Here is a 26,299-nt window from a genome sequence, read left to right on the forward strand (position 1 = left end):
AATCAGCAGTAAAACAGATCGAAAAAGGAACAAGAACAGGTGCAGAGGAAGATGGAAACAGTGGGGAGGTCGAAAAGGGTGTAAAAGGGAGGTATCAGGAAACACGAGCTACAGGCATCAAAGGGACGTGCCTAATGAGATGCACGGCTGAGACAATAGACCGGCACGGCAAGATGAGCCTCGAGCGGGGCCATCTGCCTTACAACATCATCCCCCTCGTCATAAAGACACTTTCAAAGAACATGTGTCTTCCGCGGATGTCTTGGGAATCCCAGGGTCGCGAAACGGACAACGTCCGTTCGCTGGCTACTTGAGGGCAAGAGACAAAATGGATGCCGTATCTAAGATGGAACCCGTGGGTACAGATGAATAACCCACGTAACAAACGAACGGTTTAAGTTAGCACAGCGAAACTGCGCACACTTACTAAACTCGTCATTTGCGGTTCGTAGATACCAGACTCGACCATATTTGTGCGAGTCGAAAACACCACTTACAATTGTCACGAAACCTCAGTATTCAGAAGTTATTCTTGAAAGGAAGCAAGAAGAAGAAGGGTAATGGACAACCCACAAAGAAGGGTTGGTACGATCAATCATGTAGAACAGCAAGACATAATCTTAGTAATGCTTTAAGATCCAAAACGGGAGTTTTAAAAGCCAGGGATGAATACAGAAAAACTCAGTTAAAGGCAAAAAAGCTATGGGATGAGAATCTTTGGCTAGATCTGAAGAAGGCATGTGTTGATAAACACCAGAAAGAGTTTTGGGCCATATTAAAGTGGGGCTCAGGGGGCGTAGCGGAATGCCCAAAAAATCATGTTCCAAAAGAGTCCTGGGTCGACTTTTTCAAACCCCAATATGCTGACAATACTGGTCCTCAGATAGTCCCTCCTTTAGAAAGGGCATTTTTTGTTAATGAACTATTCACATTAAAAGACGTACATGAGGCAATGGATGGAGTGACCAGAGGCAGGGCACCAGGCATTGATGGTATTCCGGCTGACGTTTTTCTATTAGACAGAGATAGCTGGTGTAAATACTTTGTATGGCTTGGGAATGCTATCGCTCAGGGGGCAAAGATTCCTAGAACATGGAAAGGAGCAGAAATAATCCCAGTTTACAAAAAAGGAGATAAGGCTCTAGCAAGCAACTACAGGCCAAGCAGCCTCATTGACTGTGCCCAAAAACTGATGGGCAGGCTGGTTCAAAACAAGTTACAAGCCTGGATAGTTGACAAGGACATTCTTTCGCCTTATCAAGCGGGATTTCGCCCTTTAACCAGCTCTGTTGACCAGGTGTTCCACTTTTTAACTTTATATTGGAAAAATGTCACCCTACTAAATGGTCCTCTGTTCGCTGTTTTTGTTGACCTAAAGTCCGCGTTTGATTTAGTTCCCCGACAAAAACTCTGGGATGTTTTAAGGGATTTAGGAATAAGCCTGGAATTACTAACTTTGCTTGTAAGGCTCCACGAGGACAATTATGCCCGGATTAGGTGGGGAGCCCAGGGGAAGGTCACAGAAACCTTCCCTGTTGAGAGAGGTGTAAGACAGGGCTGTGTCTTGGCCCCCACGTTATTCTCCCTCTACATAAATGGCATTGTGGATTTCCTGAAGCAAGTTCCGACGGATGCTCCTTTACTAGATGGGAAGCGAGTTCCAGTACTCATGTTCGCAGACGATACTTTGCTGGTCTCGCGGACCCCTAGTGGTCTACAAAAGACAATAAATACTTTTGGCGAATTCTGCCGGATCCGGGGCTTAGAAATAAATACATTAAAGACAAAATTTATGAATCTGAATCCCTCCAAGAAATTTAAGGGGAAAATGGTCTACAACGGGGCTTTCTTGGAAGAAGTGGATGCCTTCACCTATTTAGGCATCTCTCTGAACGCTAGTATGAATTGGAGATCCCATATGGACTTTGTATTGTTAAAATTTAATCAGTTGGCAGGGGCAATAGCCAAAAAACACAAATCTTCATTTACAAAACCAATACAGCCAACACTGGAGATCTATGGCATGAAAGTGCTGGGTGCATGCCTTTATGGATCAGAACTTTGGGGTTTCACCAATCTGAATGTTTTAACAGTGGCAGAAAATAAATTCCTGCGGGGCTTAACCGGGGTTCCACAGAGCACCCCTTCCACTCCCCTCCTTTACGACCTGGGGAGGAAAAGGATTGAGGACATGATCAGACTTCGCCCCCTTTTATATTGGAGGCGTATAAAATCCACCCCGGAGCTGAGTCATTATGCTGCTGCCTTATTGGATGTTGTTAACTCTGATAGCTTCCATAAAGTAGGTTGGCTAAAAGAAGTGAGGAAATTACTCCAAAAATTGCACCTTGAACACTTGTGGTCCGCAACAGACCCAGATGACTTTCCTTCAAAGACCACATTAAAAAAGTTATACTGGGACATGATAAACAATGCTGTACTGACCTCTAGCCAATCTCCTGCCTTGACATCCCAGTTTCTAGAGATAAAAACCACCCCTATGTTTGAACAGTATTGGGATTTGATCTCCAAGCCTCTAGACAGGAAATTGTTTTTCCAGTTCAGAGTCGGCACCTTGCCCCTAAATGCTTTTACTGTTAAGTGGTCCCCAGATAATGTAAACACATGCTCCCATTGTCAATCCCATGTAGAAGACATTTTGCACGTTTTATTTGTATGTCCACTATACGCTGCCCCAAGGAATAGGTGGCTGAAACCGGCATGCAGAAATTTGGGCACAAGGAGATGTATTGAGGCTTTTAGGGTCCTGAAATCAAATTGTGCCCCTCAACTTGCAATTGCTGTGGCTAAATTCCTGGGTTGGGCCTGGATAATCCGCACGCGCACTTTAAAACCCCCATGAACTACATGAACTTCCTTTGGTCTGTGATGATACCTTTTTTTTAAAAAAAGTATGTGTAAATTTTTAAAGATTCTTATTCGTCAACAATGCACAAATGTATGGTATTTAATACGTTTTTATTATTAGATTAGTATTTATTCTGTTTAGTTAGGGAAGAAAGCTTTTATGACAATGTTGTCGAATAAAGTATTTAAACTTGACTTGAGTGTCTCAAGCTCATACTAAAACAGTGTATCAGCCTAACTGTACCGCCCAGACTGTGAGAATGGTTGAATCTCAATGTACTATTATCACAAGAGAATCCTCAAATGTATTCAACAGTAAAAAGTTTCTTCTAGCTTGCTCCCCGGTGTACAAATCCTGGGAGCCATGTATTCTCATAGAATGTAGGAAAGTGCTTGTATAAAGCCTGTGGATTTCTGCGACTAGAAACACACCATTACCCCACCTTGGAAGGTGAATCTATGTCAGATTTTACTTAAAACATTACTGAGTTCTTTGTGCTTATGATTATATGCTTGCTGATATATTTTTCTAATGTGATTCTGTAACCTCTCCCTAATTCGTTCTATAAAGCTTTGAAACAGCAATTCTTCTCTGTCATTCTTACGAGCATGTTTTAGCTTATTATACGTAATCCCTTAACTAACCAAAGAGATGGTTCCAGTCAATGAGCACCAAAGACCGTATCAGGACTACACCGCTCCCAGTCCTAGCCATTGGCACGCCTCAATAGTTAGAATTCAAGACCAATTTGCACGTCAACAGATCTGGTTGCAGAGTTGATGGTTTTGATTGGAGCCAACCTATAAATTTGGTAAATTAATTGGCTGTAGAGCCGAGTACATTACCTCTATGGTCCAGACAGTTTACCTCAAGATCTAAACTGAACCATCCCCAAACCAATCCTGATTCGGTAGAGACAAGGTGACTGAAGAAGAACAATGAGAGTGGGTATCGATAGGGACTGCATGCGAAATAAGGGAATGAAGTAAGTGCGACGCAGTTCATATTGGGAGTTGTAGTCCCTATTTTCCCTATAGGCCCTGCGCTTTGGAATAACATAAGTAGTCCCTATTTTCCCTATAGGCCCTGCGCATTGGAATAACATAAACAGCAGTGTAGACGTAGAAGTGCGGTCTTCCAGGTCTCTACTGACTATGTTAGACTTAATTGGGTTTGTACCAACTGGCTCAGAGGTCACTGGAAACTTTCTTGACTGAATACGAAGTGATCAGCTTCCCTGGCACAGACAAGAAGAGATTCAGTTTTCCAACAACCGCATAAATATGATAACTTTGCTCCTTAGAATAAGAGTCAATCTCTAGAGTCGTGTGAAACAATAGACATCTATTTCACTCAGTCAGTTGTGCAGATTACTTTCACCAGGATGCAGAGAATAGAGAGACGGGCGTTTTCAATAAAAGGTATTATTTATTGAACAGTCTTTCTTCTCATGCAAGAGAAATGTATTGCCAGAATTGCAAGACTTGTTATTATAAAAAGTGCGTACAGTAATAGGAGGATTGCGAAATAATACTGTAAAAGCATTGATATGGTTTCTTAGCCATACAATGGTTAAAATGAATAAAATATATATATTCACATATACATTTGACTAACGTACTCAACTGGTGCTTCTAAATACGCCTACCCCAGTGTACCTGACCTAAGCCTAATACTTGGGAGGGAGTAAGTAAGTGGCAGTTTAGTTAAGTTGGTTTTGCCAAGGGTTTGCTTCAAGAATTCTCTCTAAGGGTTTAGTCAACACCATACCTCTGGAATAGAATGTTGGAGGGCTGGTATCTCCTTTCAGGACTCGATATTCCAGTCACCCGCAAGGGTAGGCTGGAAACGCCGGAGCTGGATTTTCTCGGCAGGAGAAAAGACAGCGTCTTTCTCAGCGCATCAAGGAGGAGGAGGAGCAGCGTCCGTGGGCTTCTCGCATCTGCAGGGCTCTGCAAGGGACAGCTGTTCTGCTCCTGTATTCACCACACCATCGCACTTGCTTAAGGCAACGTTGGTAATATTTAAACCTGAAAGGTGCCTTGTTTGACGTAAGTTTTTGGACATAAGACGTCAATAAAGATGTCACTCGGAACTGGTCGTTCTTACAGTGCTCATTAGAGTTCTATTACTAATAAAAACAAAGCAAGCGGGGCTTTCCCAGCTTGCTGGGGGTTTTATCTTGTTGAAGAACTCGGTGTGTAATCTAGGAATCTAAGATAGTAGCTTCTGCTGTGTCATCTACTGTAATGAGCTGCAGAGGCGAGGTTCTGAAATATGGCTCTGATCGTTTATGCCAGAGACGAGTTTCTGAAATATGGCTCTGATCGTTTATGCCATTATAGGGGTATGGATGGATTATAGCCGTATTGGGGCATAAGGTCACAATAGTGATCTGGGTCCTAGATAGAACACAACAGTAGTAAACAAAGAACAAGGGGATATAGTGGGGAATAATCGAGAACAAATACTATGTGACTTTGATTGCCGGGTTTATTGGAGCAATAGTTATTGTGGTTCTGGGGAAGTTGTTAAACTTTATAAGAAGGTACCTCAAGTTCAATATGGAACTGGCAAACTTGCCTGCTTGGAGAGGTGTACTGTGAGGAGCTTTCAGTTACACCAAAAGTAGAAACTTAAAAAAAAACAGTTATTAATTCAATTTAGAACAACAACTGCGTGGTTGTACACAGACTTCCTGTATGTCAAAACAAGATTCCCTTTGGATTATTCAATGAGAAGACAACAATTCTTCCAAACTATCAAACAAATATCATTCATTCATCGGGACCTAACAGTTGGAGCAATGCAATATACAACAAAACAGTTCTGTCAAAATTAATACATTCAGTGTGCACAGTTTATTCATATATTCATATATATATATATAAAACAAGAACCAGTTAAAAACAAACAAATGTTAAAATAGAATAAAATTAAATTTTTAAGTTTTGGGAACACAGACAATACGAGAAAGGAACAATTCATATATAATTTCTAAACCTAGACAGTTCCTAATGCTAATAAAGGAGGTGCAAATTAAAGGTAAAGATTCCACAACAGTCAGAATGATCCTTCATAGATGTGTATTGCACTTCTCCCTTTCATTCAACGCGTTTCGACGGACATTTAAAATACAGCCGCCTTCATCAGGAATATATGGCTGTTTTCCCAAAAATTAATTTCTGAAATTAAAAATATATATTTTTTAGTTCATTATAAAAACGAACAATCCTCTACATCACATCAGATATCAGATAGAGACAGAAGTAGTACTGTTTTGCAAAAGCTCCTAACAAACAGTTACATTATGCCATGCGAAAAACAACAATTACATTATATCATGAGAACAGACCTAAAATCAGTTTTATACAGACATAATCAGTTTAGGGCAATTTCAGACAGACATAACCTATTATTCATACAACCAGATAAAAAGAAAGAAAATGTCATTTTAAAGCATACATGATTTATGGCAATATCACACAACCAGAAAGTATCCATCGAACACTATGATAGGTACATATGTATATCCCACACATCCTACACGTATTCTTCTAACATAGCAGTTCTTTTTTATTGTTATTATTAGAACATTGTATTATAGGGAACACATTCTCCTGTACGCTTGTTACTTCTAAACCGCAATATTCTCGCACCTTTTCCCTTTTGATATATATCAATCTGGTGTTAAGGGTGTTTCAGAATGGTTCATACTGGATAGTGGCATAGACCAATCGATCTTTTCTCCTTATAGGTAATAGATGCTTCTATACAATATGACAGGGCATACATTCAAATAAGTATTCTCATTGCCTCTATCTGCACTTTTAGTCACATAGCTCGATAAGGGATTATTTACTCATTATATATGTCTACCTTGTTGAGAGGAACGTCCTTCTTAGCGAAGTGATCATCAGCTACAGTAATGTAGTCCGTAGTTAAAAAGATCTAAAGTCATAATAAAAAGACGACATGAATATGCAGTCTAGCTGACATTTCTACTAGTTCTCTCATAGCATAGCGAGATATTACTCACATCTTGAGTTCTTGGTATATCAGTCAAATTAGAGGACCATCCTCCTTTCAATGATACACAACAGCCGCAAATAAGTCAGCCCTGGTTGGTACCTTTCGAAAATCTAAAGTCACAATGAAGACGGTATTAGTTTACACTCTACCACCAGTTGTGAAAATTTCAAAACTGGGGGATTCGAACTTACATCTTTATATCCTTTGTTAAACATCAATATGGAATCAGTATCGTTGGAGGCGTGGCTTGGACGCCGATGGCGATGGTCGCCTGAGAGCTCGGCTCCGGGACTGAGCCCGCTTTTATCCTGTAGATCGAGGATTTTGGGGTGCCCCGACCCCCACAAATCGAAGATCGGATTGAGGCCGACCTGGTGAAGCACCTGGGGGTACCGGAAAACTGATTATTCTGACGGAAAAGCGAAGTTGCGGAGGAAACGGAGCGGAGCCCAAGATGGCGCCCGGACCCTCTCGATAGCCTTGCCGAGACCCCTGGCCCGGAAAAGTCTACCAGATCTGCTTGAGCTTTCTCCACGTCTCATCTTTCCGAGAGGCGACTATCCGGCTGGCGGTTTGGGAGGATCTGGACGCTGTGGACACCCCTGGACTGATTGATAGTCGCTTTCCTCTCGGCGCAGGCTGGCCGCAGGAGGCCGGAGGCCCTGATCGGAACGACTGTACCACTCGAAACGATCGGCTGTCTCCCGCCGAGAGCCTGAATTCGCCGGGTCCCAAGGAACTTAATGGGCGGCACCGCGACTTGGCACTATAGGGATTCCAGCCGCACTGGTGGCTACAACTCGAGGTCTCCCTCGACCCGACGGGCCTACACCGGTCGGCGCTGGTCGCCCCCGCTTCCCCCTTGGTGGCCTCCGGGGTCTCAACGGTGGTTCATCCCAAGAGATCGGAGAGGTGGTAGGACTTGGCGAGGACGATCGAAGGCCCTCTTCAATACGGACACACACCAAGCGAACAACAGCCGACGCCCATACTTGGTGGATAACCTGCCAAGCTTTTTCCCGCGGGGCACATCCGCCATGGGAAAACCAAGGGGACCTAAAGGAACCACCCCGGCCGCCTCGGACAGGGAGGCGCCGGACAAAGACGATCGAGGTGACCCGGAGTGTTCTGGAGGCCCTCACCTACAACAGCAATTTGACCGGGTACTGGAGGCGATCGCAAATACGCGATCTGCCCTACAACAAGACATCGCCCAGGTTGCAACGAGTCTGGGCCTCCTCAGGGCGGACCATGGTAAGCTCTCGGACAGAGTCAAAGAGGTGGAGAGCTCGGTGAAGGTCCTGGAGCCGGCGCAGAAGACTCTGGCTGCTACGATGAAGGATGCCCTGTACCGAATCGTCAACTTAGAGAGACGGGCGGAGGACGCTGAAGGGCGTAACAGACGGAACAATATTCGTGTGGTGGGCCTACCGGAAAAGATCGAAGATGGCGACATGGTGGCCTATCTAGAAGCTTGGCTCCGGAATGTGGTGGCGCCGGAGGGCCTGTCCTCCTTCTATACCCTGGAGCGTGCACACAGAGTGCCGGCGAGACCACCGCAACAACGCCGCTCCCCACGCCCGGTGGTGGCGCGCTTATTGCATTTTCGAAACAGGGATATGCTCCTCAACGCTGCCAGACACAATGTCCCTTATCAAGTGGAGAGTAGCCAAGTGAACATTTTTCCGGACTACACTTATGAGACCCAACGAAAGCGGACCTCCTTCCTAGCGGTCAAGCGTGAACTTCGGAGCGAGGGCATACAATACTCGCTCCTCTTTCCTGCAAGGCTCCGCATCATCCTTGACGATAAGACCCAGTTCTTTGATACCCCGGAGGACGTCTGTACTTGGCTCGAACTATATAGGGCTGGCAAAGATGGTTTCGGATCTTCCTTCCAGGCGACTTCGGAATCCGGACAACAACGGCGATCCAAGAGACTTCGGAGCCGCCGCGGCAAACCGGGCAAGCCTTCGACTGTAGAGACCATGGCTGAGCGGCGAGGAGTGTTGGAAATGGTTTCCAACCTATCTGGCTCCTAGGGCGGCCCCATTGTTGAAGAATCGGAACCGGGCGGAGAGGGGGCTCGCTCGGACACGGAGGACTCAGAGACTGATAGTGTCCCCTTGCCAGTGGTTACTCCTGACTCGGCTGAGGGCATGCTGGATGGGCAGGGATGAACTCGGGTGAGCTGATTCCATTTAGGCGGGGGTTTACCGGGGGGGATGTGGAGGTTGCGGATCACGCTATGGACCACTGGTGGGGTTGGGGAGCCCTGATCTGGCTGATACTTTCGTTTTCGGGCTCGACCTAGTCTCGGTAGACCGAGACTCGATGACCCATCACTGGCGCCCGGCCCGGCCCGCACTTAGCCCTTAAGGCTTCCCTGCGGTGGCGACCGCAGGTTTAGTCGGGAAACAGGAGTTTTTCCAGGGACACGGTTTGGATGGGAACTAGATGGTACTATTTGAGTCCTATTCTGGGTGGGTGGGGAGGGGTTTGTTTCAACAGGGAGTTTGGTTGCTGTTGGGGGGGATGGCCGCCATTAGTGTTGACTTGACTGCTGCCTGTTTTTTGTTTGAGCGTTGTTGGGAGAGCCCGGGAGCGACAATGTGGGACAATGGCTGAGATCGCTAATATAAAATGCATCACTTGGAATGTACGGGGGCTTCACACTATGTCCAGACGTCACAAGATTCACGCTTATCTAGTGCGTAGAGGGGTGCAAATAGCGCTGCTGCAGGAGACACATCTCACCAAGGTGGAAGGGGCGGCGCTACAAGTGTAGATGGAGAGGGCAGGTTTACTGCACTACCTACTCAGCTTACGCGAGGGGAGTACTAATATGGATAAGGGCTGGGGTTCCCCTGCAGGTTTCCAAATCGGTGGTAGACCCAGAGGGTCGTTACGTGGCTATCTCTGGCACATTGGGAGGTAGGGCGCTGAATATTTGTTGTGTTTATGCACCTAATGTGGACCAGCTCGCCTTCCTCTCCGGGTTGTTGGGCTCCTTGGCCCATTTCCTGTCGGGAACCCTCCTGCTAGGTGGTGACTTTAACTCGGTGGTGGATGTCGACACTGACCGTTCACACCCCCCCCTCCCGGACTCCCCGGTCCGGCGGGTGGCTAAAGGCAGGAAGGAATGGCAGACGCATTGGAGGCTGACGGATATTTGGCGTGTGCGCAACACCCCGACACTAGAGACTACTCGTTTTTCTCTGGCCTGCATGAATTACATGTGTGACTAGATGGGTTTCTGGGATCGGCGGAATTAGTGTCTGCGACGGTGCGCTCTGAATATTTGGCTAGGACCATCTCGGATCACAACCCCCTCCTAGCGGACTTCCGTTGGTTTCCCGGGGCCCCTAATGTGCCTACTTGGAAACTGCGCCCCGAGATACTAGAGGATATAGTCTTCAGGGCGGACCTGGAGGACATAATTTCTGTCTATTTTGCGACCAATGAGGGCACTGCTGGATCGAGAGCGTCGGAGTGGGATGCCTTTAAGGTAGTGGTCAGGGGCAATTGTATCTCTAAGAAAGTGGGAATGCGTCGTGTCATCCTTGATGACCTGGCCACTGCGGACCGGAAGCTACGCGAGATGGAACTTCGCCGCCCCGGCCATCCAGAACTTCAAGAACGTACTGCCACAGCGAGAGAGGCGGTGGCAGCGGAGGTCGAAAGACTGCGCTGTTTTGATTATAAAGCCTATACCACCAGGTCGCTCACGGAAGGGGATAAGTCGGGCGCGCTTTTGGCTTGGTTGGCCAATCCCACACGCCGGACCTCCTTGACGACGTCCATGCGCACCGCGGAGGGTCTTGAGGTGCACACCCAACCGGAAATACTAGATTGCTACCAGCGTTACTACGAACAGCTGTATCGCAGTAACCTGACCCAAGATCCCACCCTGATTGATGATTATCTGCAATCCTTAGAGATTCCCGCGCTGGAACCCGACGTGGCGAAGGCCCTGGGCACCGATATTGAACTGGGGGAAATCCGTAGCGCCATAAAGGGGATGGCGAGAAATAAGACCGCGGGCCTTGATGGGCTCCCGGTCGAATTTTACTCCACCTACGTAGACCTATTGGCGCCCCGATTGTTGATAGTTTACAAAGAAGCGAAGCACTTGGGACGGCTCCCCGGCTCGATGTGTGAGGCCTTAGTAGTTCCCCTCCTCAAACCTGGTAGGGAGTTAGCTGACCCGGCGTCTTATCGACCGTTATCTATGTTAACGGTCGACTATAAGATTCAAAGCAGCATATTGGCATCGAGGCTGCTGGGACACATGCGCTCCTTGGTGCACGAGGACCAGGCAGGATTCATCCCAAAACATAACACGACCATGAATATTCGCCGGTTGTTTCGTCTGCTAGAGGAACCGCACACAGAGGCCCTGTGCCCATTGGTCCTTTCGGTTGATCTGGAAAAGGCTTTTGATAGCCTAGAATGGGACTACTTGCGCAGAGTGCTACTGAGCTTTGGTCTGGGGGAGGGCTTTATCAGGTGGACCACGGTGCTCTATGCCTCGGCGTCGGCCAGGGTGAGGGCAGGCCCGCTGATCTCCCAACAGTACCCAGTAGAACGAGGCACGAGGCAGGGATGCTCGTTATCCCCATTACTCTTCGCGTTGGCGGTGGAGCCACTGGCGTTGTCAGTCCGATCCGGAGCTTCATTCGGCGGACTGCGGACCTTGTCTGGACAGCACTATATCTCACTGTATGCTGATGACCTGCTGCTCTTCCTTGAGAATTCAGATACTGCTTTAGACGGGGCTGCAGAGGCTCTGACAACCTTTGGGGAGGTCTCGGGCCTTAAGGTGAATTGGGCCAAGGCCTGTCTGTTCCCAGTTCGTAGGGGGGAACCCAGACCCAACACCAGCAGAGAGATTAGGTGGGAACCTAGCTGCCTCGAGTACCTGGGGGTGTACGTGTACCATGACCCCGCCGACCTGCTAGACGGCAATATAGCCCGCTGTACTCGCGCGTTGCGGGGCAACATGGATTTCTGGGCTACCCTGCCGCTCTCAGTGGCGGGGCGTATAGCACTGTTGAAAATGGTGGCACTACCCCGGTTGATATACTATTTTAGAGCACTTCCGATTTGGATCCCGCCGACCACCTTTCGGCTCCTGAGGTCCATGGTGGTGGGGTTCCTCTGGGGATCGGGCCGCCGGAGAGTGGCACTCAAGACCCTGATGAGACCAAAATCGGAAGGCGGCCTAGCGGTGCCAGACTTTGAAAAATACTATCTGGCAGCTCAATTGCAGACCTTCACCCAAGAGATAGCGAGAGAAGTTCGTGGCCCGGAGGATGGGAGGGGCAGGGGAATGCCCAGACATGTTATTTCCTTCATCGCACTACGCCAGCGCTTAGCCCTGCAAGACCTAACGCTCGAGGAAAGAACTATTAGGTTATGCTGGGATCGCGCCCACGCCCGGGGGGAGCTAAAACTCCCATATGCACCGGAAATGCCGCTGGGGATGTTAACGGCCTTACTGCACGGGGGAGACTGGTCGCGCCTAGGGCATTGGGAAGATGCAGGATTGCAGTTAGTGGGGGACCTTTATGAAGACGGGGTGTTACTGCCCTTCCAGGAGATCCTGGACCGTTTCGACGTTCCCCGAGGCGACTTCCTCCTGCACACAGCTCTGGTTAGAGCAATTCAGACGCACTGGAAAAGTGGTATGGAGGAACCGCCTACGTCGCCGGTATGCCAACGTTATGATGTCCGCGGGGACTGTCAAGGCAGTCACGTGCTTATATAATAGATTGATTAACGAGGGCTTGCCACCGCTCACCACATTGCGGAACCGCTGGGAAGCTGACATAGGAAAAGAGATACCGGAAACGACGTGGTCACAACTAATGCGCCGAGCCTGGAAGGGAGCGCGCCACGCCCGGTTTCAACTGGTCCATTTTTATGTACTCCACAGGGCCTACCTAACCCCGGCGAAAATCCAGCAATATTTTGCCGCGGACACAGCGGATTGCCCCAGATGCCGAGCGCCTGAGGCAGACCTCATCCACATGCTGTGGTCCTGCCCAGCGCTGTCCTCATACTGGCTTTTGATCGGGGACACTCTTAATAGGGTTACTGGGAGAACCTTGACGGTCGACGCAGCGGTGGGGATCCTACATTGGTTTCCGCATACCCCTAAAAATAAAATATCAAGCAAATTTATAGACGTAGGGCCCATTCTCGCTAAAAGAGAGATAACCAGGAATTGGAAGGCAAGAGTTGGTCCAATGGGAGCTAAATGGCGCAATGAACTTCTGAAGTGGGCGACAGGGGAGAGCACTCTGCGATACCAACTGGCGAGACGGCAGCAAAATGAGAGGGCGCTAGAAACAGCGTTGGAATGGGAGACATTAGTGCAGGCCCTGAGAGATTACTGCACTTCCAGCGATTCTGAGGGTGATGATGCAGCACAACTTGAGCCCCGTTAGACGTCTACAACACTGATCTCTACCCAGTCACCTAGGGATTCTTCCCACAGGCTCTTTCTACACGTACCACACACACTGATGGCGGGGCTGGGTGGGGGGAGGGAGCTGAACTGAGCGACTGTTGGGGAGGGTTTGTTTTGTTAGGTTGATTTAGAAAAGCAGACGAAGGCCGCTGGATTATCCGGATCAGCTTCGACTTTATACCAGATCCCCACCTGCGTTTTTGTGAGCAGACGCCGCCCGACCCTCGGGTTGTGGGCTGAATGGCTGCGTATTCACGTTATTTCCTCACGGGGGATCGGATGTTTCTTTTTTATTTCCACTACAGATATGTTGCTGATCTAACATGTAACTTTGGCTAATTCCTGCAATAAAAATATATTAAAAAAAAAAAAATGGAATCAGTATCGTTCGGGAAGTGTATTTTGACGCTTGACAATAGATAAAAGGCCTATAAAGAGATGTATATAACTTCTTAGTAGCGGCATAAATTCTAGTCGTGAAATGTTTATAAAACTAAAAATTACTCGTACTTACTTAATTTTACAAAAATATTTCAGCACGCGGTACGCAAGATACGCAAGATAGCCGTCCTTCATTTACTGTAATAACAAAGGAAAAATAAAATAAAATAAGTGTGGGGATAAGTGTTACTTTTTTATGGTAGAGTCCTACTGCTTAACGATACCACTAAACGTTACTACTAATAGTGGATTTACTCACGTTTAAGAAACGTGCTTCTATGAGCGGGTATCTGAACACATTTTCACGTTCAGTGGTAAGTTTGAAGTTGAAACCTCAGCTTCTGCAAAAGATATATAAAAAATGTTGAAGTTGTTTATCTAAGAAAGCCCGAGTATGATAACCCGACTACTTCCGACTCTAAGATCACTGCGTATCAAACATACCTTCAAAGTTACTGCTTGTGGCGTCCCGCGTGCAGTCCCGATTTTCTTCAGAGGAAAGACGTGATACAGAGTATCCGCGTGTTTTAAATAGAGGCGGAAATAGTTACCGCCCACGTATTTCAGCATAGAAGTTTCAATGACAGTGAAGATGGACCAGATTCCTAGTTACCGCCCACGTAAGATCGCGTAGAGGTTATGGTGTAAATGACAACGGGCATAGTTAGGATAAATATAGAAAAAATACTGCCAAAGGTTTTCTGATATCAGATCGAAAATCCTCAATACGGACATTATTTCTCATATTCGGAAAAATATTTTTAGAACACCGAATTAAACGAAATCAGCTTAAAGATTTATTTTATGGGTCGACACAAAATGAATACGAATTTACATTTTAAATTGAATTAACCCTAAATGTTGCCTAAATACTCATATGTGTTGTCTCTAGAGTTTTATAAAGCATTGGGAATAGATAGTTTAGGGCAGAGTCTGACACAAAATGGTCAGAATAAAGATTTTTTATCAAGGAGAAAACTAAGTGCATACACTCGACATTTATCCGGGGTTAGATAAATGGATACGTTCATATTGTGACAGACAAATTCCTAGATGTTATTAGGAGTTATACGAAATATGAGGGAATTTTTACACATAGAATCTCACAAAGCACCTACCTATGATCGATCCTATATATAGGTGCCCAGCCTAACATACTGATACTGTTCAGATACTGCTTAAAGGTAAAAGGTACCTCAAGTTCAATATGGAACTGGTAAACTTGCCTGCTCGGAGAGGTGTACTGTGAGGAGCTTTCAGTTACACCAAAAGTAGAAACTTAAAAAAAACAGTTATTAATTCAATTTAGAACAACAACTGCGTGGTTGTACACAGACTTCAGCAGGACTTAATCAACATGAATTCCACAGGGTAGCAAAATCCAGTGACACATTAATCATGAGCATCCGCCAACAACAGCATGTTATGCACGTATCATTCTAGTAAATATGAGGGAGCCACACACCACACACCACCTTATTCTACGTTCCGCTATCACTATCACTATATTCAATCTGGCCAGTTCCATTTCCCACTGGGTTAAGAAGTTTCCTACATAGTTCTTCCAAAAATAGAAACTTAATTGGTTCTTGTGTGAGTGAACTAACTGAGCTTGGTGACAATTCCCTCCTAATGCATGGGAGGTTGACGCACTGAAAGTAGTGACTTTCGCTTGTTGAGGGTTCATTATTGTACAGGAGAAGGTAGGATTCTCATTACTAAAGACAATTTGCATAGTTGAAGCAGGCAAATGGAGAAAAGTTTGAAAAGTAATTTGGAATCGATTGGAGTGTTGCGTCACCGATTTACTGTGCAGTGATTGATAGGCAGAAGACTAAACTGCACTGTGATAGGGTCACCTTTGGCAGAGAAGCGCTGGGATTGGTGGACAGAATAGAGTGATTGTTGGTCCGAATTACAGTGGTAATATCCACAAGATAGGAAGAGGTAGGGAATGAACATAAGTGCCCTAAAGAAGATTACCCAGTGCCACATATGTAACCGGGTAGAACACTGGAACAATCCAAACCAAGTTGTGACAGAACCCTACATGATGACTACCCCAGCACAGAGAGAGTTTCCCCCAGTGCCGAGATCCCTATGTTCAAACAGAAAGTCCCAAAATCCAAAATTTTGCCAAACACCATTAACCCTATGCAGTTTCAAGGAGGTGCTCCACCCCCTTCATCAAACTACAGAGTTGTCCAAAATTCAATAAAGTTGCAAAGAAATCCAGTCCCCATGATGTTTGAGACTTCCACTGATCAGGATCAATAATGGTGACTTACGGGGGAGAGGGAGTGCGTACTTGGTGCCCTCCTCGAAGAGGATCAAAGTGTACCTTATGTAGATGGAGAGGTTAACCGGCATCCTGTTTCTTTCCTAATGGACACAGCAGCCTCTCCTTAACACAGTTCACTTGCAGGCAAGGAGGAGTTCCTGAGAAGATTTCAGATTCCAAACCGTGTCTTTCACTCAGCCGCTGAAGCCACAACCGCAAGTACAGCAGGGAGCCGCTGCCGCCACTGTCCCCGCTGTGTCTCCAACACTGGGGCCGACCCCCCGAGGATCACTGCTAACCTGCGGACCCACGGGGCGAGGAGAACAGGAAGCGGGGAGCGGTGGTGCGGTGCGGTGCGGTGCAGTGGCCAGGAGGTTGGGCAGCGGCAGCCCCAACGGATGAGAAACTGCTGCTCAGCACCAAGATAGCACATGCTGCACTGTGAAGTGGGGAAGCGGAGTTGCCGGACGCGTGAGGGACGCAGGATGCAGGTTACCACCAGTCCTACACTGAGGCTTGGAGGCTTGAAGCTGCGGGTTCCACAGTGAATTGGTCTACGGCAGCAGCAGGTATCAGCAGGGTAGGGGCGAGCACGCCCGCCATTATTAGGTGGCGGCGGTAAGAGTGAGCCCTCCGCTGCATCGCGGAGGCGGCCCAACTAGGTTTTGGGTGCGGCCTGCGATTACGCTCAGTGAGCCCCGCTTGCCCCCCCCCTTGGTGTCTCTGGTGTCTCCCTGTACTGTGCCCCCAAAAGGGTTCTATCGAGCCTCCACCATCATCCGCCACAGCCAAATAGGGTACCACGGGAAGGAGACAGGAGCCAGGAAAAGATTGGGGGACTTACGCCCTGTTACTCCGGTCAACTTCCTCAATCTAATTCCACACCTGTGGGCAGGCATCCTCCTGGAACAGCAAAGGGGAAGTGCTGTGCTTCAGGAGGCAGAGGGGGTTGCCTAGTACATCTCTTATTCCTTTCCTCCAGTTGACCCGCCCTACTTTTGGTCTGTTCTAACGTTTTTTCTGCCTGCTGGCCCTGGCTAGCCTTTCATATAACACCCCTCCTTGCAGGACCCCTGGTATCCCTCCTCTTTCCTGAGGTTGGCTATGGGTGCAGCAATGTCCAAAAAAAGCACCCGTTTGCCAACACTAAAACAAAACCCAATCCCACAGCTGCGGACATGCCTCCCAATAAGGTAGCTTTGAGGGGGGAACTGGATCAGCCCAAGGACCAATTCAAGGTTGGCAAATCGTACGATTTACGCAGTTGGGTAAGGACCCAGGTCCCAACCTCTGTAGAGAGCAACCCAGTGTGGACAAACTTGGACGCCGAAAGCGGGGACGACAAAACTTTCAAAGGTTTTGAACCTTCCACAATTACAACGACCTTCACATTTATACACGAAGACGATGACAAGGCCTCCGTACCTTCCACAATTACAACAACCCCAACAACCCCAACAACCATGCCTATAAAAGAGGAATGCCCAATGGCAGTCACCGAAACTGGTGAAGACGAAACAGGACCAGTCCCCCCACAAACAGGAATGGAGCCACCCCTCCGGTCTATTACATCTACATTGCCTAGGAGGGGGAAGATAAGATCCCAGCCCTGCCATAATTTGGGAGCTTCCCCAACTCTATTCCACGCTCATACATCAAAACATGCAGCAATCCAGGAAGGGTGTGCGGTCATTGCAATAGCTGGGGGGGGGGGTCACTTGATGACACCGGTAGCCAGCATAAATGTCCAGCAATTTCGGCCGACAACCCCCACACCCAAATAAAAGACGCACCCACCACTGCATTGTTACAGGGCGTAACAAATCATATGAGCAAGGATGGATCATGTATCACCAAAGGATCATTCCTCGGGCCTTAGGGGGAGACAAGTAACTCTCTACATAGATCACCATTGCTCCTGCCATTTGAACTTTCTTGTGCACAGGACAATTTGTTAAGGTCAATCAGTAAATTCCTCCCACTGCCATAAACGTGTTAACATGGCAATCGGAGAAGCTCGAACTACAAATGGACACCCTCCAAGTCATGGCTTCAAAAATCGCCGAGATGGCCAAGAAAATTGATAAGTTGGCTGCAATCAATAATGACTTCACCCTTTCAACTACCTCCCCCGTATGTCTGTGTCTAGATCTAATTGACAAACTGGCATCACTTCCGAAGGTACTTTCCTCGCTGGTGGAGGAACTAGAACTCAGTATTAGAATATGCACAGATTACCCTAGCATGGAGAAGAGCAGGGACGAAGAGCCGGAATCAATCCAATCTCATCAATTGCTAACAAGTACAGTAACACGGCCCTCCCCCCCTCACAACCAGAGGGAATGATGGGAGGGAGCAATCGCACAGCGGACCTTCTCCTGAATAACACAGGGGCTTCAAACCAGCTGGAAGCATCTCAATCTGTCCCCACAATAACGTAGAGGGAGAAGAAACGTCTTATAAAACAAAAAAAACACGCCAAGAGACTACTACCGAGAAATCCCCAGCAATACTTAACAGCTTTAGAACAAACAAATGCTGCAGCAAATGGGGCACTTGAACCAGAAAATAACCAATCCCTTTTTCCTATATTCTGAAAGAACCCCCATACTAAACCTCCACCAGTATTGGCTTCATTGACTTCGCAACCAACCAATCTGCCCTCAAATGTGGAGGCTGCTACAGGGGGCCTTTCCAGGCACATGGGGAGCAATACCCTCAGGAACATAGTAACGATAGATCCGGATCACATACTGACCCAGCACTCCCCACCAGCACTCACCAACCTAACAGTAAACAACGACAGGGTGGCCAGTGTGGCGGGGGCTGACTTAGCCAGTGCTCCTTCGATCGGGATTATCGTGACCACCTGGCCCTCCAATTGGGCCCCAAGTGCTATCAGAACCCAGAGGCGTTTCAGACATGGTAAAAATCCAACAAAAAGCCATTAGAACCTCAATGGACAATTAACAGTACATTCTCATCAGTCCAACGCAGTCCTTATTAGAACAGAACCAACAAGATCACATCAAGGGATCCAATTTGACTTCCCAGGCCTCCAGCAAGCTTCCCAGCCCACGCCGAACAACGCAAATAAAATTTCCACAACACAAAGCCCCCTCCATAATGATTGTATTTTCGGGTCCATCACCCCAGCGACAAGTGGAGGCTACTTGGGAAAAACAAGCATGACCCCATTGTACACTTCGAAGGGCAACCTCGACTCTCTTCACAGAACAAATATTCTTATACTCCTCCAACAAACACAAACATTGTCCCATCTTACAAGCAGGGACATTGTCAGGGTGCAATTATTCCCCTTGCCCTCACAACCAGGGAAGGAACAAACCATTGTAACTTGAGCCAGCCCAGACACTGCAGAAAGTGTTCTCATTGAAAAAGAACAATTCACAGAATGGGGAATCGACATGCGGAGGCTGGAACAGGAGAAGTATCCATTCCTTCTACAGGCACTTAAAAAGCACTCTACCATGGCGAGCATACTGAGGGAGACCCGTAGTGGGGAAGGCACCTTCGCACAAGTAAATATAACCATCCAGTGCAGGGTGGACGGTCCGTCCGGGGGGAGACATGTTGCTTCTATCTCCAATACCTACTCCCTTTTGCACGCCACCCTCCCCAAACTCTGCCTATTGGGGCTGGGTCACCTCCAACTTGGCCAACAAAACTTAGGCTCCCTCTAAGCAAGGCGCCTCAGTAGTCAAAATCCAGGTCCTCTCCGAGCAATGGCTCTGTCCAGCATAGACACTCTTCAGTTAGCGTCCAACCTTTAAGAATTATGACTTGGAATGTTGCAGGGATGACTAAGGTCTTGCAAAGCCCTTTGGCGATCAAATTTCTCGAAGGTGCCGACTTAATCTGTGCTCATAAATGTGGGCAACTGCATCCATCCCATTAGCAGGCTACGCAGAATACTTCAAACCAGCAATCAAAGGGAACTTATTCGGGAGACCCTCAGGGGGCATCTCCATATATATTAAGGATGCCCTGAAACTACACTTCACAGTGATAAAGAATCCCTCTGACATGTTCTTAGCCGGCACTCTGAAAGGCCTTACCATGGCTGAAGGCCCATTATCAATTCTTTTAATTAACGTATATTACCATCCCAATGGGCAGGGTGCCAAGAAGAAGCTTACATGGCTGATTACACAGATTAAAACTCTGCTCACACAATTTGCATCCATGGAACCTATCATTCTTGGGGACTTCAACACTCACAACATAGGGGCCAATTCATTAGATGGCAACCCCTCTCAGAGTACCGGGAGATTCAGTGCCCTCTTTCGGACAAATAATTTGGTAACAACTCATTCTTTAACTATAGAGTCCAAGCCAAGGGTAATTCACGTACCCACTTACAATAATCAGACTACTATAGACTACATTTTTTTAAGTGAGCGGTTATGAAAGCACATGCTAAACTATACAGTGCTCTCACGAAGCGAAATCGATCATGCCGCCTTATTGTTGCATCTAACCATCACAGCGGAATACCGTCATATCCTCCGTTGCATTGGTATGTCCAAGGGTGAAGAACAGCATAGGCTCCTTAGAAGAATTAAATGGGGGCAGGCATCAAGCAGTGAATTTGTCTTATGGAAATCAACATGGGTCGGCTGGCAGACTGGCCCAAACAACTGAGGCCTTATAGGTGAATGGGACAATCTTGCATACAAATAAGCCTTGTTTCTCCGGTGGAGCCCCACTCACAGAACTACAGCCAAACTAACGCATGCCCTGGGTCAAGTTCCAGTGATCAAGCAATGCGCCAAACAACTAAAAACCAAACATAGGGAGTCCCAAAAAACTGGGTCAGAGTCGGCCAAAAAGCAACTTAAATTAATAGCAAAGACACACTCTCAACAGGTTTGGAAGGCCAAACACGAACTCAGAGGCAAAATGGCTGAAGATGTTTGAGCTGCTAGCGCCGTGCAAGTCACAAGAATTCTGGCAATACTTAAACAATCTAATTCATGCAACTTCCAATAGAGAGAACCAACTCGATGCAGACATTTGGGTAGCTCATGTGAAAACCCTGTACACCGATGACTTTAATGCATCCCATTCAAATAGTTCCATAACACTAGGGGAGGGAATCGACAACATCACAGCAGAGCTCACCATACCCCGGCTGATCCAACTCTTCCCGGCAAGGGAGCAGTCCGCTCCGTCTTAAAAAAGATACGGCATAACAGAGCGCCCGGTCCCAACAGATTGTCCGTCTCCCTTTTCAGGGAGGATATGGACTTCTGGTCCGACAATCATGCACAGCTTTATGCAGAATGTAGGCTTCTGGGGGATGGTCTAGACTCTTGGAGGGGCTCATTGCTGCAACCAATATGCAAAATAGGGCAAAATATTGATCCTAGGAAGTTCCGGATGATTGCCCTCATTGACCTGGAGGGCAAGGCCTACGCAAGTACACTATTGGTGGAACTACTTGAGTGGATTTGCATTGAAGGTCTTCTGCCCTTTTATCAGACCGGGTTCAAACCTGGGGGCTCCACCGTAGATAACAATACTGCTCTGTCATACTTAGTCCAAAAAGCAGTGGCCCATCGCTCCCTGCCGCTCTTCGCCTGTTTCATCGACTATTCAATAGACTTCGATGGGATAGACCGTACCATCGTCTGGCAGAAACTGGCATGCTGGAACATCAGCCCGGCTTTATTACAAGCAATTGAATCACTGTATTCTCGAACCTGGGTAAGAGTCAAACTCTCCAGAGGATCGGCCATAGAGAAAATTGCTACAGATTGAGGGCTAACGCAGGGATGCGTTTTGGCACTGATGCTTTTTAATTTGTATACCACAGACATTGGCCTTGCACTGCAAAGAGCTACTTTAGCTACCCCAAAGATTGGCCACACAAAGATCCAGCTGATGCAATATGCCGACAACCTGGTTCTTTTGATTATACTTAAACAGGACTTCAAAAACCTCTTACAGTTCTCTCCGAATATAACATCAAAAACAAGCTAGTCGCTAACCCAAGCAAGTCCAAAATAGTGATTTTTGGCCATTACCTGAACAAAACCTGGCAAAGTAGAGGATGGGTCTGCTGACATTGGATTGAGTACAAACCTACAACTACCTTGGGGCCTAGTTTAGTGAAACGGGCCACCCACGGGCCCACCTCCACAAACTGCAGCAGAAAGGAAAGATGATCACCTATGCCCTTTGTAAACTATATGCAATCTTAGACAGTCCTACAACTACGGCCATTCAAAGAGTATTGAGAGCAAGATTACTACCATCCCTTAACTGCACACAGCAGGCATTTCCAGGGAAGTTTGCACAGGACTTGGAAAAAATACACTGCACAGCATATAAAAAGATATTTCGTTTACCAGCCTTCACTAGAAACATCCTGATACATTTGGAATGCAATCTCAACCAACAAAATTAGAAGAGCTGGCTGCTCTGACAAAATACTTGTATTTACCAAACGGCGACTCCGGAGAACATCATGAAGGCTGTCATAAAATCTATTTTCCTGCAACCGAGTATCCCTTGGTCTGTCTCTCTTGCCACAGCCAAAGACCTTTTGCAACTTGCCACAGAGAACTGGGATCCTAGCACAATTAACTATGCTACCATCAAAACAGCAATAAACAAACAATTAAGATTACGCTCTCGCACCCTGGACATGGAATCCTTGGTAGCCAGGGACTTCCATGAAACCCAAAGTTTCCCTCACGTACTGCCTAGCCACAAGCTCCACCTCAAGCATTGCATCAGATCCTTGCAGTCAGATTACATCCGTCTGCTCCCTCTAAAAGAAATATATTCTTCTGGGAAAGCACGGCTGGGAACCACAGAGTGTCATCTCTGTAACTATAAAAGAGAATCCCTGGTGCACCTGTTACTTTGCTGCCCTGCCCTGCCCTGCGGCCACTTCGCAGACTCCATCTCAGACCCATTCTTCTCCAACTGGGCACCCGCACAGCAAAGGAGGCCATCCAACAGCTTTATACTCTAGACATTATGAAAGAAATGGCCAACTTTGGGAAATTAGTTTACCATACTCGTATAATATTGAAGAATAAGTCCCCACAGGCTGAGCACAGTGAACAGTCCGGCGGCCTCCAATCACCAGGGCCATTGTCTTGGAGGTCTGGCCTTCATTGAGCTTCTGATTCACCTTGGGATTCTTTTAGTCTTAAAACTTTGCTGTTATGTTGTATGTTTTGACAAAAGAGAAAAATAAATAAATGTACATATATATTATATATATTCCCACGTCATAGTTAGTTGGACTCACTATAACTTGCGCGCCCGCAATCCACTGCTGATGATGTCACATATTACATCATTCATGACATGGTCAGTGACATCACTGATGACATCACTGATGACATCTCAAATGACATCACTGATGACATCATCTATGTGATAATATAATGCACCTCCTCACACTCCAAATTAACCTTTGATACATCCAGTGTTGAATACAGACTACCATTCCTAAAACCATTGACACACCAATACTAGCTACTACATACACACTCACTGATTCCTAAGTTTACACACACATCCACTCATTCACCCATACAATCACTCACACATACAGTCACTCATCAATACAACACTATCATATGCACTCATACACCTATACAGACACTGACACACTACCACTCAACCATGGACTTACTCACAAACCTAGTTAGTCATGCAAAGAATCAATCACACTCCCATTTCCTCTTCTATACAGTTATACACACAACACCTTACTTATTCAAACATATACTAACACATACTTACTCTCTTTTACAATCACTGATACAAGTACACATTGATCCATACAGTCAATTACGCAATCACAGACTCTATATGCCAACTCTCATATGCACTGTGTTTTACATATGTACTTACTTGGACATGTAACACTGAGATATCCATTCACTCACCAACACATCCATGCACACAGTCAACCGTCCATACAGCTATTTCCACATGCACTCTTGAACCCATACACCAAGTGAATCAACTGCTCACACATCTATGCACAGAGTCACACACCTCCCAGCCACTCCCACACACACTCACCCTCACATACAAATACTTGGGCAACCAATCAATAACCCATATAGCCACTTATATAGCTACTAATCAACACATTCAGCACCTTACACAACTACAGACATAATGATGCACACATACAGACAGTTTAGTCACTAACCCATGCATTCAGTAAAATACCTTTAATCACTCACTCATACAGTCAGTCACGCACCAACTAAATCCTTCATCCAGACACTTATACACCCACTCATTCTTGAATATGTAAAACATATTTAAACTTTACAGTAACACACAAATGATGTATAGAACTTTACAGAAACACACAGACACTGGATGATGTCATCAGTGATGTCATTTGAGATGTCATCAGTGATGTCATCAGTGATGTCACTGACCATGACATGAATGATGTAATATGTGACATCATCAGCAGTGGGTTGCGGGCGCGCGAGTTATAGTGAGTCCAACTAACTATAACGTGGGAATTTCAATGGTTTTGTATGAGTAAAATGTTCAATTAACTATAACTGGTGTGAAACCTATGTTTTTTTTAATGAATTTCAAAGGTTTTTTAAATGCTAATTCCTAACTATAACAAATGTGAAACCTATGTTTTTTTTAGTGAATTTCAATGGTTTTTTAAATGCTAATTCCTAACTATAACGATTGTGAAACTTCTGTTTTTTTCACTGAATTTCAAAGGTTTTTTAAAAGCTAATTCCTTTCTATATCGAGTTTGTAACCTACGATTTTTTTTTATTATTTGCTGTTTTGTGTAAGTATTAATTATTATAAAAAAAATGTTGAAAAATATTTTTCCAATTGTTTTTTTTTTTAATCATTTTTTCCTGGGGCGCTCAGGGTGCGCGCACCGGTAAGCTCTCCCGAGAGTGCACCGAGAGCGCTATTTCTGCATTCGTTAAAAAAAATATGTATGAAAAGTAAATAATAACGCAAGACATTTAGTACCATACTTATAAAAGCAGTATTTTTGATTTACGAAATGAAAATGAATTTACATTTCCATAAAGCTATCAAAACGTCACTCAGGCACGCCGCATAAGCGACCCCGGAAGCGCCTACGTTCACACCGCGTAAGCGCCCCCGGAAGCGCTCCGGTGCACGCAGCGTAAGCGCGTCAAGTCATGTGACCTTAAAATAACTCTTTTCATTGGTTCGTCTTGAAACGAGCTATCCCCAATTCCGTAAGGGAGTCAAAACATGGTTGTTTAACCAATAGTATTCACAGTTTGTCTTCAGTTCAGCTAACATAACTCCAAGGAGCCGGGAAACCCTCAGGGTAGCTGTTGCGCCATACAAATGTAGTAAATAAATAAATAAAATAAATTACTAACAGTTTTTTTTACAAAGAATGAAATCCCCACCCATTTCCTTCACTTCTTCTTTCACTTGTGTGACTGCAAGACCTGGCTTTTTGCTCTTGGATCTTTGTTGGAATACCATGGCTGCCAGAACATCCAGCAGCGATGATGACACAGAGAGATTTATTGATGAAGAGGTTCCTCCGCCCCGGGTAAAAGAACACTTCATATGGAAGTTTTTTTCCATTCCAGATGATAAAAAAAAAGTAAATGCTCCAAAGGTGGAGTGTTGGATTTGTCATACTGTCCTCTCACGGGGTGACCCCACCAAAAAATATTCATTTGGGAACTCCACCATGATTCGCCACGTCGAGAGGAGGCACCCCCAGAACTTTGCCCGGGAGAGTGTCAGAGCTCTGGCACAAGAGGCTCCCAGGGATGGTGCCTCTACTTCAACCGGAGGACCAACTACATCGGTGAGGGGGCGACCAGAAGAGCTGATCCCTAACATTCAGCCTGCATTTAATGAAGCCGTAATTAAATGCAAAAAATGTGATCAGCTACTTTGTTATGGGGAACAAAGTGTTATGCTCATGGTTCGAGCAATAGACAACCACCGCTGCCAACCCCAGTCCTAATTTTGATTATTTTTTTTTGCTCCTGTTGAGCAGTTTCCCATTCCCTATTTTTGTTTCTGTTGGAAAAAAAAGGAAAAAAGAAGAAAAAAAGTTCTTTTCAGAACTACCTCCAATTCTCATCAAAGAGCTGTATTCTTAAAAAAATGAAAAAGAGTAACTGAAGTGGAGTGAAGTGAGAGAAGAGAGGAAAAT

This window comes from Lissotriton vulgaris, chromosome 1_1, assembly GCF_964263255.1.
Source record: "Lissotriton vulgaris chromosome 1_1, aLisVul1.2, whole genome shotgun sequence".
NCBI lineage: Eukaryota > Metazoa > Chordata > Amphibia > Caudata > Salamandridae > Lissotriton > Lissotriton vulgaris.